Here is an 11,811-nt window from a genome sequence, read left to right as displayed (position 1 = left end):
AGTGCCTTTTCTCCTTTATATATGAAAACTGTGAGGCAACCGATGGTGAGGAACTAAAGCGGCTGCTGCAAAGAGGTTCCGCCACCACAGATCTGGAAGATAATGGAGATATTTGGTTCTCATTCATACAACATAATAATTAATGAATCTGGATCTTATCCCCCAAACTGGTTACTATGCAGAAAAAGGACTAATGGACTTTAAGGTTATTAAAGGATTTTCCATTATAAATGTGCATGACTACCCTCTTTAGGCTGTAACCTGCCTATAATCATTATATGAGGAAGACCTCTTCATCATCAGGACAGGATTTAGACGACTGCATTGGTTTAACTGGGAGAAATGGGACAGCCCATAACAGTCGATGATCTCATCGAATTCAGGTGATTCAAGTGAAATCACCACAAACCAACATGTTGTTTTTCTGTCGTGTTTCACCTCTTTATTTTAGCTTGTTCCTCTGGTTGTTCCTGTAGTAATTATCCACAACAAACCTTTTAAAATCAGCTTGGATCAGAAAAATTTCACTGACAATTTAGTTCTAAGAAAAGTTTGTGTTATGGTTGATCATGTCTTTGTCGTAACAATGAATCTTACAGCGCTGCAAAGTTTATTTATCCAAACAGCTGCAGGACGTCCAAGCAGGACGTTCCAAGCAGGACGTTCCAAGCGGGACGTCCACCCTACAGGGGTTGAGTGGGGTCGAGGTTACTGATCCATCCTCTCCTGAACTGCTCAGTGAGCCTGACCATCGTCAAGGTAACGCTCAGTCAGATACCGTGGAGATGTAGGATGATCACTGGTCCGTCCATCCATCCATCCATCCACCCGTCCATCCATCCATCCATCCACCACCCATCCATCCATCATCCGTCCCATCCATCCATCCATCCATCCATCCATCCACCCACCAGTGTAGCAGCATCATGGTCTCAGGTGCTGGGACCAGTCAAGAACAATAGCAGCTGTTTGGGTTTTATTGAGCACGTAGCTCCTCATCTGCTGCTCATGCCACAAACGCAGCTTCCTTATTAATGCGGCGCCGTTTTAAAGGGAAATAAAAAAGGCTTTTAAGATTTACTGCCAGGGAGAATGGTTGCAACACAGACACAAACTACCAACACAGCAGGAACCAGAAAATTAAAAAAGCTAATGTTGTGTTACGGATGTTCTCTTACAGGTACCATCTGCAGAGGTTGTTGCTGGAGTGGTGGTGGTGGCTTCAGAAGAGAAGAGAAGAGACAAACTTGAGTAAACAGAGAAAGCCAACAACAGCAACATTTAAAAACATCATTCAGTGGAGAAAATGTGTCAGACACAAATCAAAAGTCTGGAATTAAACTTGCAACTGCAGCAATGACAAAACATGACTTTGAACAGTTGTGTTTGTGTGTCACGGGGTCCCAAACGACACAGAACATTTTAGAAGCTGTTCCCTCTCTGTTGGTCCAGATCAAAGTCTTTCACCATCAATTAATTTAGTTGAGAGAGCCAATGTTCCCTCTCAGGTGATGTGGAGAGAAGAAGCTTCCCTGGAGATGTTCCAGGATGCAGATGACTGAAAATAAAATCAACACAAACCAGAAACTAAAACACAAGTTATTGTTGAGTCGTTACCTTTGCTCTGAGAAATATGGTGGGTTGTTGGTGTTGCTGAGGTGTTTCCTGGAAATATTGATGCCGTAGTAGTGATGGTGGCTTCAGAAGAGAAGAGAAGAGATTTGATTTTTACAAAAACATTTTATTTACAACTCACACAGGAACGCAGAAAGCCCTGTCTAGAGACACACAGAATAACAATAAAAAAATAGATAAGCATTAAAGGAGCAGCAAGTATAATTTATCCCACAAGGGGTTGCGCAAAAACAAAACGGTTGTCAATGACAGTGACTGCATTGGTTTAACTGGGAGAAATGGGACAGCCCATAACAGTCGATGATCTCATCGAATTCAGGTGATTCAAGTGAAATCACCACAAACCAACATGTTGTTTTTCTTGTCGTGTTTCACCTCTTTATTTTAGCTTGTTCCTCTGGTTGTTCCTGTAGTAATAATCCACAACAAACCTTTTAAAATCAGCTTGGATCAGAAATATTTCACTGACAATTTAGTTCTAAGAAAAGTTTGTGTTATGGTTGATCATGTCTTTGTTGTAACAATGAATCTTACAGCGCTGCAAAGTTTATTTATCCAAACAGCTGCAGGACGTTCCAAGCGTTCCAAGCGACGTCACCCTACAGGGGTTGAGTGGAGCCGAGGTTACTGATCCATCCTCTCCTGAACTGCTCAGTGAGCCTGACCATCGTCAAGGTAACGCTCAGTCAGATACCGTGGAGATGTAGGATGATCACTGGTCCATCCATCCATCCACCCATCCACTCCATCCGTCCATCCATCCCCCATCCATCGTCCATCCATCCATCCATCCATCCCCCATCCATCCATCCCCCATCCATCGTCCATCCATCCATCCATCCATCCATCCATCCATCATCCACCAGTGTAGCAGCATCATGGTCTCAGGTGCTGGGACCAGTCAAGAACAATAGCAGCTGTTTGGGTTTTATTGAGCACGTAGCTCCTCATCTGCTGCTCGTGCCACAAACGCAGCTTCCTTATTAATGTGCGGCGCCGTTTTAAAGGGAAATTTAAAAAAAAGCTTTTAAGATTTACTGCCAGGGAGAATGGTTGCAACACAGACACAAACTACCAACACAGCAGGAACCAGAAAATTAAAAAAGCTAATGTTGTGTTACGGATGTTCTCTTACAGTTACCATCTGCAGAGGTTGTTGCTGGAGTGGTGGTGGTGGCTCAGAAGAGAAGAGAAGAGACAAACCTGAGTAAACAGAGAAAGCCAACAACAGCAACATTTAAAAACATCATTCAGTGGAGAAAATGTGTCAGACACAAATCAAAAGTCTGGAATTAAACTTGCAACTGCAGCAATGACAAAACATGACTTTGAACAGTTGTGTTTGTGTGTCACGGGGTCCCACGACACAGAACATTTTAGAAGCTGTTCCCTCTATGTTGGTCCAGATCAAAGTCTTTCACCATCAATTAATTTAGTTGAGAGAGCCAATGTTCCCTCTCAGGTGATGTGGAGAGAAGAAGCTTCCCTGGAGATGTTCCAGGATGCAGATGACTGAAAATAAAATCAACACAAACCAGAAACTAAAACACAAGTTATTGTTGAGAGTCGTTACCTTTGCTCTGAGAAATATGGTGGGTTGTTGGTTTGCTGAGGTGGTTCCTGGAAATATTGATGCCGTAGTAGTGATGGTGGTTTCAGAACAGAGCAGAAGAGAAAAGAAGACAACACAACACAACACAACAGAAGTGAACACAACACAACAGAATAGAACAGATCAGAACACAACACAACAAACATGAGAACAGAGACATGAGCAAACAGAGCAACAACAGCAGCAACACAATCTTCCTCACTGAAATGATCGTTGTGGTTCAGGTGAAGATGAAACTATGTGATGGGAATACTCACTGGGGACCACAGACAGATGAATTGCAGCATCCGTATATGTTTGTGATCCTGAGCTGTTAAACTGGCGACAGGTATAAAGACCGAATGAATCACACCTCTGAGGTTCTTGATGGTCAGAGAACAGTTCTCAGATAGACTCAGTCTGCCTGGTTTATGAGATTTAAACTTTCCAAGATTAATCAGCTCGATTGTTGCTGATTGTGGATTACTGGTACTGAACAGCCATGTAGTACTGATACAATTCTTCTGATCCTTTATCAGGTTTTCACAGCTCAAAGTTACTTCTTGATGTGCAGTCAGATATTTTCTATTGGCATCTGTGAAAAAAAGAACAAGAATCTGTTCACAGGTAGAAAATGTCTTTGTTTCTGTTCATTTATTGTTAGACAATTAAAATGCTGCTATTTATTGGGAAGATTTTAATCTGTTTTCATTAGAACTCATTCTCACCTGAATATTGAAGCATGAATGTTAGAAATATAAAAGCATGAATCCATTTGAAGGCGACCATCATGTTATCGTCTCCTTTTCTTCTGGAACTTCTCTTCATTTGACTTCCTTTAGTGCTGAAACTGCTGCGCAGCTTTCTGTGGTTTCCACAGTGTCGCCTCCCTTTTGAACTGATGTTGAGAACTGTGAAGCTCATTTTCCAAAACAACTAGCAGAAGTTCGATGCATCTAATTTTTGTCCATCTGTGGTCAGCTTTTCATGACATCATTTCACACCTTTGAGAGAAAGAGGAAGTTGAGCGTGGGTAGAGTTAGAGTTGAAATATAATGCGATTTAGTAAATTTCCCTTATTGTTTTAAGTGATGGTTGATCATTTATGCAACCAGACAGAGTCAAGTTTCTTTACTGCTTCTCATCTTATCCATCCATCCATCCATTCTCTACCGCTTATCCGGGGTCAGTCGCGGGGCAGCAGCCTAAGGAGAGAAGCCAGACTTCCCTCTCCCCAGCTACCTCCTCCAGTTCATCCGGAGGGATCCCCAGGTGTTCCCAGGCCAGTCGGGAGACATAGTCTCTCCAACGTGTCCTGGGTCTCCCCGGGGGTCTCCTACCGGAGGGACATGCCCTGAACACCTCACCAGGGAGGCGTCCAGGGGCATCCTGACTAGATGCCCAAGCCACCTCATCTGGCTCCTCTCAACGCGGAGCAGCAGCAAACTCTACTCCGAGCTCCTCCCGATGGCAGAGCTTCTCACCCTATCTCTAAGGGAGAGCCCAGCCACCTAACGGAGGAAGCTCATTTCAGCCCGCTTGTACCCGTGATCTTGTTCTTTCGGTCATTACCCAACGCTCATGACCATAGGTGTGAGGGTAGGAACGAAGATCGACCGGTAAATCGAGAGCTTCGCCTTCGGCTCAGCTCTCTCTTCACCACGACGGACCGGTGCAGAGTCCGCATTACTGCGGACGCCGCACCGATCCGCCTGTCGATCTCCCGCTCCATTCTCCCCTCACTCGTGAACAAGACCCCAAGGTACTTAAACTCCTCCACTTGGGGCAGGATCTCCTCCTTTACCCGGAGAAGGCACTCCACCTTTTTCCGGTCGAGAACCATGGCCTCGGATTTGGAGGTGCTGATTTTCATCCCAGCCGCTTCACAGGCGGCGGCGAACCGATCCAGTGATAGTTGGAGGTCACGGGCTGATGACGCCAACAGGACCACATCATCTGCAAAAAGCAGGGACGCGATCCTGAGGTCACCAAACCGGATCCCCTCAACACCATGACTGCACCTAGAAATTCTGTCCATAAAATTATGAACAGAATCGGTGACAAAGGCAGCCCTGGCGGAGACCAACCCTCACCGGAAACGAGTTTGACTTACTGCCAGCAATTCGGACCAAACTCTGGCACCGATCGTACAGGGAGCGGACGGGCCTGTATCAGCGGGCCCGACACCCCATACTCTCGGAGGACCCCCCACAGGACCCCCGAGGGACACGGTCGAATGCCTTCTCCAAGTCCACAAAACACATGTGGACTGGTTGGGCAAACTCCCATGCACCCTTGAAGACCCTGCTGAGGGTGTAGAGCTGGTCCACTGTTCCACGCCCAGGACGAAAACCACATTGCTCCTCCTGAATCCGAGGTTCGACTATCCGGCGGACCCTCCTCTCCAGTACCCCTGAATAGACCTTACCAGGGGGGCTGAGGAGTGTGATCCCCCTATAGTTGGAACACACCCTCCGGTCCCCCTTCTTAAAAGAGAGGGACTACCACCCCGGTCTGCCAATCAGCGGCACTGCCCCCGATGTCCACGCGATGTTGCAGAGTCGAGTCAACCACAACAGCCCTACAACATCCAGGCCTTAAGGGACTCTGGGCGGATCTCATCCCACCCCCCGGGCCTTGCCACACGAGGAGTTTTTTGACTACCTCGGCAGCTTCAGCCCCGAGATACGAGAGCCCATCTCCAGGTCCCCAGGCCCTACTTCCTCACTGGAAGGCGTGTTGGGTGGGATGAGGAGGTCCTCGAAGTATTCCTTCCACCGATCCACAACATCCCGAGTTGAGGTCAGCAGCACACCATCACCACTATACACAGTGTTGACAGTGCACTGCTTCCCTTCCTCAGACGCCGGATGGTGGTCCAGAACCTTTTCGAGGCCGTCTGAAAGTCGTTCTCCATGGCCTCACCGAACTCTTCCATGCCCGTAATGCATCATAAAAGTAATTTTAAAATACCACTGACCGAGTTGCCAAATTCAAAATCTTGTTTTGGTTTAGTTTTGAGGAAATATACTTCAAATCTGCACCTCTTCTCATTTTCTTTTTAGCACCTTTGTTTTTTGAAGGATCTCCTGTTGATTCACTTCTTTTGAACAACTCCATTTCCTCTGTACTTCATCTGAGAACAGGCATGCAGACATTAATCATACCTGTAGGCTGGAGCTCTACTCAGCAACAACAGCTTGTGTCTGCAAACCTGCATCGGTGAAGGAGCTCTGGTGCCCCCTGCTGGTCAGTGGCAGAAGTGTCTCCTAATTTTGGGTTGAATTAAAACTCCCCCGATATTAATAACACCAATTGTACAAATAATACTTTAAAGTCTTCACCACTGAGTTGACTCTGAGAAACATTGTTTGAAATAGCTTTTAATTTCATACTTACAGTAAACACACTTTGTTATTTAATGCTACAAAACCAAAGGTGTCATTGAAAGAACAAGAAAAAAGGAAGAAAATGAAAAAAGTATCAAAACGATTAAAAATGAATGAAATTCAATTAAATATGCAGCCTCCTATTTGCTCATCAACCAAAATATGCTTCTAAATGAAACAATTTGGGACTACATTTACTTATTTAACAGGTAATACAATATAGGAATTAAAACATTTCTCAACAAAAAACCTCTGCACATACAAGAGCAAATAAAACAGATAAAAAAAGACAAACAAATAAAAAAAATTGCTATTATTTGAGCTGTGATGGTTGTGTTGGTGCTGACATTCTCACAGTGCTGTAGGTCACATGGGATCACCTTCATCAGCAAAAACCTGAAGAAAAAAACCGAAACAGAATTGACACAAAACAAACTGATCTTTTTGTTTGAACTCCTTTGGTGGATGATGTTGACTTCAAATCCATCGTGGACAAATGTGAAAATAATGAAGGTGGGTCAAAAATCAAAAGAATAAACCTAAATCTTTTATAAATGTATTCAGTTATGTACCAAAACCAAGGCTGAACAATTTTAGCATTGTGTGAAGCTTCTGTGAAGGCAAACAAGGACCCGTTATCGTTGTACCTGGGCTCCACCGTTGGTGCTCTTGTAGCTGATGGAGGCGTAACAAATGTTCTCCTCATTTTTGACCTAAAGAACGAAAATGTGCGACTCAGTTCTGCATTAAGTTTTTCAATGTTCGCACTTCCTCCTAAGGGGTCACACTTTATCTCTCATTTTCTACACTTTGACAGACTTTTTTTCAACTTCTCTTTCTTTGAGAATGTATTTGGGTCAAAAAAGCTTCCCCAAGAGATCTTTTGTGGTTCAGAGTTTGGCTGCTCTTCCTTTTATTTCTGACAAGTTTTTGAAATATTTTTCAAAATGTTTCTGTGCATACAAAAAGTCTGTCCGAACCTTTTAGTGTTTATTGTGCTATGGAGGAAAAATCATCTTCCTCAACTCTTCTGGACTCAAGTGCCCAAACCAAATCAACCCAGGCGACAGTGGAACAACAGCATTAAAGAGAGGACAGAGATGAGGTTTATGCTCTTGGTGCTGGTTGGGTTCTTAGTGGAACACTTTAGATAAACCGGGAAACATAATGACGCCAAGGCACATTAGAAAACATCAGAATGTTGCTTTTACAGGGTAAAATCCCACCTCGTTGTCGTTCCTGCGTGTTTCACCACCTGACACAATAAAAATAGAACAATGATTATTGTGTACTTGCACATCATTCTACACTGACATTTCATTAACATCATGAAACTTACCAGTGCCTTTTCTCCATTTATATATGAAACTGTGAGGCAACCGAGGCTGCTGCAAAGAGGTTCCGCCACCACAGATCGGAAGATAATGGAGATATTTGGTTCTCATTCATACAACATAATAATTAAGGAATCTGGATCTTATCCCCCAAACTGGTTACTATGTAGAAAAAGACTAATGGACTTTAAGGTTATTAAGGATTTTCCATTATAAATGTGCATGACTTTAGGCTGTAACCTGCCTATAATCATTATATGAGGAAGACCTCTTCATCATCAGGACAGGACTTTAGACGACTGCATTGGTTTTAACTGGGAGAATGGGACAGCCCATAACAGTCGATGATCTCATCGAATTCAGGTGATTCAAGTAAAATCACACAAACCAACATGTTTTTCCTGTCGTGTTTCACCTCTTTATTTTAGCTTGTTTCTCCTCTGGTTCCTGTAGTAATAATCCACAACAAACCTTTAAAATCAGCTTGGATCAGAAATATTTCACTGACAATTTAGTTCTAAGAAAAGTTTGTGTTATGGTTGATCATGTCTTTGTCGTAACAATTAATCTTACAGCGCTGCAAAGTTTATTTATCCAAACAGCTGCAGGACGTCCAAGCGGGATGTCCAAGCGGGACGTTCCAAGCGGGACGTTCCAAGCAGGACGTCCACCCTACAGGGGTTGAGTGGAGCCGAGGTTACTGATCATCCTCTCCTGACCTGCTCAGTGAGCCTGACCATTGTCAAGGTAACGCTCAGTCAGATACCATGGAGATGTAGGATGATCACTGGTCCATCCATCCATCCATCCATCCATCCATCCATCCATCCATCCATCCATCCATCCATCCATCCATCCATCCATCCATCCACCAGTGTAGCAGCATCATGGTCTCAGGTGCTGGGACCAGTCAAGAACAATAGCAGCTGTTTTGGGTTTTATTGAGCACGTAGCTCCTCATCTGCTGCTCATGCCACAAACGCAGCTTCCTTATTAATGCGGCGCCGTTTTAAAGGGAAATAAAAAAAAGCTTTTAAGATTTACTGCCAGGGAGAATGGTTGCAACACAGACACAAACTACCAACACAGCAGGAACCAGAAAATTAAAAAAGCTAATGTTGTGTTACGGATGTTCTCTTACAGGTACCATCTGCAGAGGTTGTTGCTGGAGTGGTGGTGGTGGCTTCAGAAGAGAAGAGACAAACCTGAGTAAACAGAGAAAGCCAACAACAGCAACATTTAAAAACATCATTCAGTGGAGAAAATGTGTCAGACACAAATCAAAAGTCTGGAATTAAACTTGCAACTGCAGCAATGACAAAACATGACTTTGAACAGTTGTTTGTGTGTCACGGGGTCCCAACGACACAGAACATTTTAGAAGCTGTTCCCTCTCTGTTGGTCCAGATCAAAGTTTTTCACCATCAATTAATTTAGCTGAGAGAGCCATGTTCCCTCTCAGGTGATGTGGAGAGAAGAAGCTTCCCTGGAGATGTTCCAGGATGCAGATGACTGAAAATAAAATCAACAAAACCAGAAACTAAAACACAAGTTATTGTTGAGTCGTTACCTTTGCTCTGAGAAATATGGTGGGTTGTTGGTGTTGCTGAGGTGGTTCCTGGAAATATTGATGCCGTAGTAGTGATGGTGGCTTCAGAAGAGAAGAGAAGTGAATGGAACACAACACAACAGAAGAGAATGGAACACAACACAACAGAATAGACCAGAACACAACACAACAAACATGAGAACAGAGACATGAGCAAACAGAGCAACAACAGCAGCAACACAATCTTCCTCACTGAAATGATTGTTGTGGTTCAGGTGAAGATGAAACTATGTGATGGGAATACTCACTGGGGACCACAGACAGATCAATTGCAGCATCTGGACGTGTTTGTGATCCTAAGCTGTTAAACTGGCGACAGTATATAAAAGACCTGAATCTTCACCTGTGAGGTTCTTGATGGTCAGAGAACAGTTCTCAGATAGACTCAGTCTGCCTGGTTTATCAGATTTAATCTGTCCAAGATTAATCAGCTCGATTGTTGCTGATGTATTACTGAACAGCCATGTAGTATAGATACAATTCTTCTGATCCTTTATCAGGTTTTCACAGCTCAAAGTTACTTCTTGATGTCAGTCAGATATTTTATGTTGGCATCTGTGAAAAAAAGAACAAGAATCTGTTCACAGGTAGAAAATGTCTTTGTTTCTGTTCATTTATTGTTAGACAATTAAAATGCTGCTATTTATTGGGAAGATTTAAATCTGTTTTCATTAGAACTCATTCTCACCTGAATATTGAAGCATGAATGTTAGAATATAAAAGCATGAATCCATTTGAAGGCGACCATCATGTTATCGTCTCCTTTTCTTCTGGAACTTCTCTTCATTTGACTTCCTTTAGTGCTGAAACTGCAGCAGCTTTCTGTGGTTTCCACAGTGTCACCTCCCTTTTGAACTGATGTTGAGAATTGTGAAGCTAATTTTCCAAAACAACTAGCAAAAGTTCGATGCATCTAATTTTTGTCCATCTGTGGTCAGCTTTTCATGACATCATTTCGCACTTTTGAGAGAAAGAGGAAGTTGAGCGTGGGTAGAGTTAGTCGAAATATAATTAGATTTAGTAAATTTGCATTATTGTTTTAAGTGATGGTTGTCTTATGCAACCAGACAGAGTCAAGTTTCTTTACTGCTTCTCATCTTAATGGGGTAAAATATCAACATAGTTGCTGATGAAAAACAACATTTAAGGTCTCGACAGATTTGAGTTCCTTTTTTCCCCCCAGTTTATTATTGATGTATTGAGTTTTGTGATGAATGTGGACAGCAGCGGAGCTGTGAGGAGCTACTGAGAACTGTATCATTCCCTCATTCTCAGTATGGGCTCATCTTCATCTCCTGACCTGAACCGTCACGATGAAGCGCAGCTTCTCCTTTTAATCAGTGACAACTTTCTAAGTGACTCAACTGTAGAATCACCACAGGTGCTCCAGCATCAGAGGGGATGTTTGAATATGTAGAGCTAAAACTAGAGGCCTTCAGCCACCCAGAGGAAGGAGATTCTGCAGATAAGAGATTAAAGTGGCCCGGAAAGACCCGACCTACGTATCCGGAGTTCAGTGGAAGGTCAACTATTGTGAGGAGATCCAGCAACAGGTTTAACGGAGGAGCACAGGACAATAAAACTTGGTCATCAGGGACCCAAGAAGACAGACAAAGGCCACGTCAGTGATCTACAGTTTATTTACAAAATATTTACACAGTGCACGTGCCATCAATGGTGACGCCAGTGAACAAAGTGCCAAGCCAAACCCAAGGAAGTGCTCCTCGGAACGGTGGTGACCTAAAACAAAAGGAACACAGTCAATCGCAGGAACGCTAATAATCAAAGCTCAGTTTTCCACGAGTACTGGCTGGTGCCGGCTGCTTAAGAGGCCTGCCAAAAGACCGGATTAGCTGCAGGTGTGGAGGCAGCCAGCACAACAGATGAGTCCCCCACGACCCCTAGTGGACAAACGGAGCACAAAAACAGATTAGACACAGGATCATAACAGAACAGTTATCACAGTCATGAGGAAGAGTTCAGCCAGTCCCATAAACAGCACGATGGAGTCCATGGCAGAAGCTGAAGGAACTGCTCAGTAAAAGAGACCTCAGTGAAGAAGAAAATCACAAAAACAAGGAGCTTGATGTGTTTTTAGCAACTGCAGCCATGATGAGATCAGCAAAACCGCAGAGACACATTTAAAAAGGAAACACTGAACAACCTTTAAGTTCTGCTGAGTATCAGATGAGATGGTTCCTGCAGAGGGTGTTGAAAAGTCACTTTCAATTGTGAGGGTGATGTTTGGTCACC

The 11,811-nt window shown here is 43.6% G+C and overlaps 3 long non-coding RNA genes across 5 annotated transcripts; 1 reads left to right on the top strand and 2 right to left on the bottom strand.

Annotated features, from left to right (window-relative positions):
* The first annotated feature begins 404 nt into the window (after positions 1 to 404).
* Positions 405 to 9,272, top strand: LOC130520527 (uncharacterized). Of its 2 annotated transcripts, none has more exons than XR_008948896.1 (3): positions 405 to 759; positions 1,181 to 2,310; positions 8,697 to 9,272. It is a non-coding gene; the product is annotated as an uncharacterized LOC130520527 (long non-coding RNA). The 2 variants fall into 2 exon arrangements; XR_008948895.1 differs by lacking the exon at positions 8,697 to 9,272 and adding an exon at positions 3,249 to 3,263 and having other exon boundaries at positions 413 to 759; positions 1,181 to 1,658.
* Positions 6,680 to 8,003, bottom strand: LOC130520529 (uncharacterized). Its single transcript, XR_008948900.1, has 3 exons — positions 7,955 to 8,003; positions 7,263 to 7,328; positions 6,680 to 7,011 (listed from the first exon to the last, which is right to left on the bottom strand). It is a non-coding gene; the product is annotated as an uncharacterized LOC130520529 (long non-coding RNA).
* Positions 8,995 to 9,865, bottom strand: LOC130520528 (uncharacterized). 2 transcript variants are annotated; one of them, XR_008948899.1, is made up of 3 exons: positions 9,807 to 9,865; positions 9,520 to 9,600; positions 8,995 to 9,132 (listed from the first exon to the last, which is right to left on the bottom strand). It is a non-coding gene; the product is annotated as an uncharacterized LOC130520528 (long non-coding RNA). The 2 variants fall into 2 exon arrangements; XR_008948897.1 differs by having other exon boundaries at positions 9,023 to 9,154; positions 9,807 to 9,863.
* Between the last annotated feature and the right edge of the window lie 1,946 nt (positions 9,866 to 11,811).

The sequence above is a fragment of the Takifugu flavidus genome, unplaced genomic scaffold, assembly GCF_003711565.1.
Source record: "Takifugu flavidus isolate HTHZ2018 unplaced genomic scaffold, ASM371156v2 ctg415, whole genome shotgun sequence".
NCBI lineage: Eukaryota > Metazoa > Chordata > Actinopteri > Tetraodontiformes > Tetraodontidae > Takifugu > Takifugu flavidus.
This window is presented reverse-complemented; position numbering and strand designations above follow the sequence as displayed.